At 37.7% G+C, this 8,962-nt stretch overlaps 1 pseudogene; it reads right to left on the minus strand.

The window, feature by feature from the left end:
• Nucleotides 1-922: 922 nt before the first annotated feature.
• LOC148071608 (tumor necrosis factor alpha-induced protein 2-like) lies at nucleotides 923-5,111 on the minus strand (annotated as a pseudogene).
• Between the last annotated feature and the right edge of the window lie 3,851 nt (nucleotides 5,112-8,962).

The raw sequence follows: 8,962 nt of genomic DNA on the forward strand, positions 1-8,962 counted from the left end.
ATCTAATGGCAATGATCTGATGTTCCACCAGATGCTGTGGGGCCAGACCGTACGTCAAGAGACCAGCGAACGCCTTCATGGTGTTCATGAGGGAGAACAGGCAGATGGTAAAAAACACCATGAAGCCTAAAGATAGTGCCGAGACCAACACCATCCTGGGGCACATGGTGAGTGTCTAGAACACAGCCAGATTTGAACAAGTCCGAAAAGCTCTTGTTTGACGACCTGTTTTCCCTGTTTCTACAGTGGCGGAAGTTGTCGTCTCCAGACAAGGATTTATACTATGGGATGGCAAAGGATGAGAGAAGAATCCACGCCGAGAAACACCCAGACTGGTCGGCGGGCAATAATTATGTAAATAACTTTATTTTCTCTCTTTCTCTTTTGGTAAGTGTTTTGTTAATCTTTTTGTTTCTCTGTGTGCAGGGAAGGAAACACAAGAGGGAGAGAAAGAAGAAGAATCTTATCATCTAAAGCCGCCGTTTTAACTGCTGTACATATGTTGAGTGTAAATAAATTATTTTTAATCAAAAAGTCTTTTTGAATGCAGCAGATGATGTTGTCTACATCAGGGCTCGACAATCTTTATTGTGTAAAGAGCCATTTACGGGTCGTGTCCCGCCAAAATAAAACTCTGTTTGACGGATAAACTGAATCCTAAAAAGCTAATAGTCCTATAAAGTATATTTTACAAAAACAGGAAAACTTATTAAACTTATTAAATTTGAAGGAACACTTGCAGGATATGAGAAATTGTCCCTTTCTCTTGTCCCTTGATTTTAAAAATGAAACGCAAGACAATCCGTTCTCTTTTCTAAAAAAAAAAAAAAGTCCACCCTTTATTCCAAACATTTTTAATTTAGAAAAAACATAAGTATTTTCAAATATTTACAATGTACAAGTTGCCTTGTAAACAATACACAACATTTCCAAATATTATATTAAGAAATATACACTTTTATTTTCAAATATCATCCCTTAAAAATATTGTGGCCACATGAGCAAGAACATAAATTAATTAAAATTTCAAGGGATTAATCTGCAGTATTTATTGGAATTTGGAATGATAATTTTAAAGAAGAAAACATGAGTAGGGGACACTTTGATTTCTCTTAACGTATCGTTCAGAATACTTTTCACCGTCTGTCGGTCCTCCCTGGAGATGTTTGTCTTGAGTTTCAGTAGAGCGGACACGCGTTTTTCACTGGAAAGAAATGGACACGATTCGATAAATGGCAGGTTATTCTAAAATGGCATCGATCTTTTGGTCTGGACTTTATACTCGTCCTGATAAAGTTTGTATTTTGGTACCTGAGGTGGGGATACGAGGAGGCCAGTGTGACGACTTGCATCTGTATGGCCGGAACATCCTGGAGGCTCAACACTCCCGCAATCATGTCCAGGTATTACTTCAGCCAGTTTTCTTTGGACCCCTGCACACACATGTTTTAATAAGCTTTTAATTATCTCTTTGAAAAGTTAAATTGAATGTTTTTTTTATATTGAAAAGTTGAATTTATTTTAATTTAAAAATCTTTTTCAATAATTAGTATATTTAAAGGTAAGTAAGTAAGTAAGTGTTATTTGTAAAGCGCTTTTCGAGGCTAGACCATGAATAGCTCTTAAAGTAAGAACCAGAAATTTCAAATTGATCTTGAAAGAAACTGGCAGCCATTGAGAAACTGACAGCCATTGAAGAGTTTTAAGGATTGGAGAAATGTGAGTTCTTCTACTAGAGTGGGTCAGAATTCTTACAAAAATGTATTGCATGAAACCAAACACACCCTGTTTCATTTTACAATATCGGTTTTCATGGCATCAATCATAATGTCATCAGCAAAGGGACAGTGAAATCCCGCGAGATTCTGGCGATAACTGAGGACGAGAGGATACACTCAACATATAAAGGTCATTTATATTATAGTTCAATTGGTAGCCTTTTAAATAACTATAAATATAATGAATGTTTATGTTTTGTTTAGGCTACGATTAAAAATAAAATAGAAATCAGAAAATGTATTTTTGAATTATTGGAATTAAAATATCAAACTCTACAGTAAAAAAACAATTAATTAATTTTGAAAGTATTCAAAAAATTGTAACCACAAAATCAACCTTTCAATATATACACATTATTGAATTCAATTATTTAAAAGAAACAATTAAATGCTTAAACAACAACATTTCAATAAAAACAAGTTTAAGGATAAATTCAACATATTCTAATGTCAATGAACTACGTCCATAGTTTCACCACAGTTTCTCACCTGATCACTGAACCAACGTTGTAAAGTGTCGGCGTCGCTCGTCACTCTGTCGAAGGCCTCCTGCTGCTGAGCCCGACTCCTCAGCTTCACGTCTCCCTTCAGCAGCCGTCTGACGTATTCCACCGTCACCTCCTGGTGCAGCTGTCCGATCAACTCCTGAAGACACGGATCATGAGTCTTAGCTCGTGAAAACTTTTTTTTTTTTAGCTCTTTTTTAATACCTGGTGAGAAGATTCAGGGGATGATCATCTTGTCGAACGTTGACGAGTGCAGCCAATCGTGGGTTCCAAGCTTTCTGTGGTTTGGCTGGGGCGACACAAGTGATGGATTTTTATTTTGATCACCTGTACGTCTGTTATTGACACTCACCTTGAGCGCCTGGTGGACCGGGCTCAGTAGGAACTGGTGCGCCGATTGTTTCATGTCGGCCAGGACGCTCATGCATCTCTCTCGGACGTCGTCCAGGATCATGGAGCTCTTCTTCAAAATAAAATCCCTGCAGACACATGACAGTTGAGTCACATGACCACCTCGCGGTCACACCCTGAAGTCGGGCGCTCCACCTGAATTGTTGAATCCATCCGAGGTTGGCTTTGATGAACGGTTTTCTGCTCCACTTGTTTTGCTTCATGACGTCCTCCTGGAAGTCCTTGAAACGAAAACATTAATTCATTTGAATCTTTTTTCTTTTGACGTGAGAGACGTTACCTGCACAGCGAGTCGCTCAGTTCAAGTTATACACTGGACCTTCTCTCTATCACCCACGACCATTCCCGCTGAGGTCAGCATTCCGTTGATGAGCTGAAGTGTGAAAATGAAGTCATGGTTTGAAACGTTACCGCTACTAGATTTAGCCAAAAGAATCCTTTTTTTTCAAATACCTGAATGATGTCATAGGACATGGTGAAGCTTCCGTCCTTCTTTGTCGGCTCGCTTTTCCACGATTCCCTCGCTTCCGCCAGGACTTGACTGATGAACGTCGTCATCTCTGCCTGATCAAACCAAAAAAACTTGATACGTTATCAATCACGAGTTATGATTAAATCCTACAATCTTAGGTGTATAAATAGAAAAGTGTTAAAGATCAACCGAGACATCTTATCTATAAAAACATTTGTTCCAAAGGTTGTTAAAGTCATAATACGTAAGTTTGAAAAAAAAAATGTTGGCTCCCCCTGTGTCAGAAAAATATAACTGCAATGCTGTCAAATCAGTCAACCATGCCTGTTCAAAATGACAACAATCGAACAGAAAATACATTTGAAAAAAAAAGGTTTTAAGAAAGAACTGTTTTTTAAATACTTTTTTAATTTGTAGGTATTTTAACTGTGTATTGTTTTGTTGTTTAAGCGCTTTGTGACCCTGGTTTATGGAATAGGGAAATTCCAATTTTTTAATTATTGGAATCAAAACATCAAACTCTATATGTAAAAAAAACAATTCATTAACTGTGAAAGTATTTTTAAAAATGTATTAAATAATTCAATAACTTTGTGTAGTTTTGTCTCTCAGGACAAACCTGATGATGAATGAATAATGAATGGAAATTACTTTTGTCTTGCCCATCAAAGTTGTCTTCAATGAAACGATTCACTAGTTACTAAATTAAGTCATATTGTAAGGGGTGGAGTCAATTTATACAACTTATATTTATAATAAACAAATGGTAAATTACATGTTTTTTCTTGTCTTGACCACATTTTTAAAAAACTAAATTCACTTCATACTATCAAATTTTACAACCTGAAACAAAATAACAATGCTTGGAAAATGTTTGTTTTTTTATCTTATTCTTCAATAATGTTTTACAAGCTTATATTACTGTGTAGTTAATGTGTAAATATACCTGTTGTTTGCTCAGGTACTGCTCCTGCAGCGACGCCACCATGTGGTCAGGCAGCAGACTTCCTAGAGCTTCAAAGTTGATCTCTGGCGCCAAAAGAGGGTTCTTAAACAGTCTTATAGAATAAGAAGATTATATTGATAAATATAAAATCACTTTAATTTCCAGTTAAAAACAAAGAAGGAAGTTCAAGGTAGGAATAGCATTGGTGGGGAGTTGGACGGGCAACTTACCCAGGATAATAGTCAGTGACCCATTGCAGCAGGAACTTGCAGTCCTCATCCCCCAGCCCGAACTCTGCAATCTCCTCCAAGCCTTTGCTCATTTACTGGTGGTACAGCTCGGCATAGAACTGACAGATGTCCATCTCCGGAGGGTAGCAGCTCTTGACCACCTTCACGACCGTCAGCAGGTCCTCCTTCATCTGCAGGCCCATGCTGTGGATCTTCGCCTGGAGGCAGTTCTGCTTCACCGGACTGCTGAGACCGACGGGTTCTCCATTCGCTCCTCCACCAGGCTGGTGAGCACTTGGTCGTGTTGTTGCCTCCATCTGCTCTGCCTCCAGGATGGCGCCGACCCGGCCATTTGATCCACCAGTTGGTCCTGCTCCTCCTGCAGCTGGACTGCTTTCACGGCAGACACTAACACGGCCGCTTCTTGTTCCCCCTTCAGAGACTCTTGGTCTATATGGTCTGGATCACGAGAGTCTCCAGGATTTTCTGGTCCGAAACAAGCTTGAGGACTTTTTTGTCTTCCTCTGATTGACCAAACAGAAGCTTCTCTTTGTCCACCAGCTGAAGAGCTGCCTCGTAAAAGTGAGATTGCTCCAGGTCTTGGTCAAAAGAGACGACTGGAAGAGAAACAAATAAGTGGTTAGATATTGAGCGTTCCTTCTGACCTTTGCTGACTGGCCATATTTTGGGGAACCTCCAACCTCTGGCTGGGCTTCCCTCTGGGATCGGTGGCACGTGTGACGCCGCTGACCTTGACCGGAGCCTCATTCAAGCCGTTTGCTCTGCAGGAAAACCATAATACAGCGTTAAAATGACAAATGGGTTTTTTCCATTCATACATGATTTTTTCTTACACTTCTGAATATTTTAAGATGCTGAACAATCATTTTTAAGAACAAAAAAACCCATTATTTGCCATTTTTTAACCTCATCTAGAGCCTGATATTTAATTATTGGCACTAAACTGACAAACATTATCAACTTCAACTTCTATCCTCAGCCAGATTTTATGTTAAAATACATTTACATTTACACAGAAATTCAAAACACATTGTTAACGCAAACATCCTACTCACCAGATTTGTTCGTTTTGAGAGGATTCTCTTCCAAGCAGCCTTTGGCTGATGTGAGCTCCTGGAAGTTACAGTCGGGGAAATAACTCTCTGGTCCTCTGAGCGTTGGAGGATTTCTGAGGCTACAGGCTCCTCCCACTTTCCTCCCACCCCTTGCGTGCACACACCCACGCACTCATCGTACTTTCACCTTCACTTTTGTCTCGTTGTTTGCACAAGCATGCTTCTAGTTTTCATGCGGCACCTTCATTCCAGGGCAGCAACATTTGGATGACTTTGCCAGGTGTTATTGTGAATAAAGGTCACAATTTAAATCCAAGTCAAAGTTTCAGGTCAAACAAAAATTCAATTAATTAATTTCATGCAAGGTCAATAAAAAAACTTTTTTTTCAAGATATCTTTGCATTTATTTTCCTTATTATTTTTGATTTATCTTCGTTTTAGCTTCATGTCATTTTATTACTTCATTTTCATTCAAATTTCGTTTTTTATATTGAGGGGCATTTTTATCCGTCTGAGACTCGGTTTAGAGCCTCTACCCTCAAAGAAGTTAACCTTGACTTGACTTTTCACTTTGATTTAAAAAATAAATCAAAAGATCTTCATAGTCGTTTCTCCTTTCAACCTTTTAGAAAATGAAAATAAAACGAGACAAAACTGAAAAGATGTTCCACAGTGTAGTCGGTTTCAAAATAACTTTTAAAAAGTGAACAAATATGCAGTGGTGGAGGTTGTTCACCTTGACCCTGAGACAACACAAGGGATACCACAAACACATTTGTTTTAGGGCCTTCGGGGTCACCTTGACCCCCAGACAACACTAGTTCAAATTCCCGTTCTGGAGACTCTAATTATCTCCATGAACAAAATAAAAATCAAATCATAGCTTTTTATCCATTATATTGTAAATCTAAATAAACAAGGATCAAAAATGAATGATTTGAAAATTATACCTTCAGGGTAATATTATAATCATAGTTATTATATTCAAAAGTTAATACATCTAAAATGCACTTTTTATTTTTATTTGACCGAAAAAGAGAAAATATTGTGTATGAAAATATATATTTATTGACTAGTTTCAGTGCTGGAGAAGCTAATAATATGTAGCGGATCCCAGCAGGGCCTTCGCTGACAGATATGATAATCCTGGAATTACAATGGACATGAACGACACCGGACCACAAGTGCTCATGAACCAAGTCTCTTGGATTATCTTTATTCACATATTTTCATTAAACTGCAATCGTGACTCTTCCTTTGTTCTTTTTCTTTTGCATTAGCAATGGTTTAAAAACCACTTTCAAAGTACATTTACATAAATGTCAATTTTACAATTTTCCTTTGAAAACAAACCATGTCTTTTAATCACTAATCATTTTCTTGTTATCAATCATTCCTTCACTTCCAACATACACCCTTCATTCTTTCATCAAGAATAATAATCGTACATTATGTACAGTAGATGCCATAAGTGAACACTTAATAAAACAAAATGAATCTCTTTTGCAGTTTAACTCGCCAAAACGGTATAACATATTTATTTCTGCGCGTGCTTTCAACCAGGGCGGCTCCTATAACTGGTCTGAACTTGCAGTCATGCTAGCATGCTACATATACTCCACACAATACTTTTCACACTTCATAGCACACAAATGCACAATTCAGACTCACACACCACACACACACGACTATTTTAACATATTAAATATTACCGCACAAAAGTCAAGGAGTCAAAAGAAAAATACACACAGAAGCATTTAACTACGGCCACGGACGCCATTTTAGTAATCGCCACGATCATGAACCGCAGCACTTTCTATGTTCACACACATAACTGTCATATCAAAAATCCTTATAAACAGTTTAAAGTAAGAGGAATTAAAGAAAGAGTTCTTAACCAACCTGGAATTACAATGGACATGAACGACACCGGACCACAAGTGCTCATGAACCAAGTCTCTTGGGTTTCACTTGTGCGAAGTATTGCCATGAATACCGTCGCCCGCAAGTGCTGCCACCTTGTGTCCGTTTTCTGCATGGCATTGCACATTTATCTTTATTACACCCTCTTAGTGGGACTAAACAACAAACCAAAAAGTGACAGAAAACATTATATAATAATATCTAAACAAAACACTTTTGTGAGTATCACAAATACATTTAAAATCTCACCAAGGATGAAAACTAGATTTGTTAAAATGAATGATGAATATATTTAAATATAATCTTTATGTCAACAATTTAAATAATAAATATCTATATCAATTTAAAAGAGCCAATACTATGATAAAAAGTGGGTTTGTATCCAGACATTTATACTCAACAGTGTCAAAGGTCGAGCCTGGGAGCAGGAAGTTGATGCAGATTTGACAGACAGTCATTGTTGAGAGAGAGAGGCAGGCGATGAGAATCACTGCGTGAGGAAGGTAACGTTAGCCGACAACAACTTGTTAAATATATCATTTGGATTTTGATTTGCGTGGAACTCCTGTATAACTCCTAGATGGATATCAGAAAGTTATTTGCCCGCAGCAGGGATAAAGCAATGAGGAATGAGAGGTAAGTGAAGTCCTAGCTAGCTAGACAACATAAGTGTGTCTTAAGTTAATGCTAAGTTAGCATTAACGTCATTCCTTCTATCAATATGTGAATAAAGATAATCCAAGAGACTTGGTTCATGAGCACTTGTGGTCCGGTGTCGTTCATGTCCATTGTAAGTAAGTAAGTAAGTAAGTAAGTAATTCTTATTTGTATAGCGCTTTTCCAGACCAGGGTCACAAAGCGCTTAAACAATCAAAACAATATTCAATAAAGTATATATTTTAAAGATCAAGATAAAACTGATAACACAACAGGAGTTCCAGAAAATCAAGGAAAAGCCTGAACAAATAAAAACGTCTTAAGATGTTTATTAAAGGAGTCAGTAGACTCCATCAAGCACAAAGAGAGAGGAAGATTGTTCCAAAGCTTAGGAGCAACAGCCTGAAAAGATTTCTCTCCTCTGGTTCTGAACCTTGTGCGAGGAACCGAAGAGTTTTAAGGATCGGAGAAATGTGAGTTCTTCTACTTGAGCGGGTTAGAATTCTCGCTGCAGAGTTCTGAATCAACTGCAGGCGAGACAGCTCCTTCTTGTTAAGACATGGAAACAAACTGTTACAATAGTCCAGACGAGAAGAAACAAACGCATGGATTACAAGCTCCAGATCATGTTCCGACAACATTTTCCTAAGTTTAGAGATTTTTATCAGTTGAAGGAAACAGTTTCTGGTTCCAGAATTATCATATCTGTCATCGAAGGCCCTGCTGGGACCCGCTACATATTATTAGCTCCTCCAGCACTGAAACTAGTAAATAAAAATATATTTTCAAACCCCATATTTTCTCTTTTTCGGTCAAATAAAAAAAAAAAAGAAAAAGTGCATTTTATGTATGATGTATTCATATATTTAATTTAACTTTTCAAAGAGATAATTAAAAGCTTATTGAAACATGTGTGTGCAGGGTTCCAAAGAAAACTGGCTGAAGGATTACCTGGACATGATT

This window comes from Callionymus lyra, chromosome 9 (assembly GCF_982586985.1).
Source record: "Callionymus lyra chromosome 9, fCalLyr1.hap1.1, whole genome shotgun sequence".
NCBI classification, from domain to species: domain Eukaryota; kingdom Metazoa; phylum Chordata; class Actinopteri; order Syngnathiformes; family Callionymidae; genus Callionymus; species Callionymus lyra.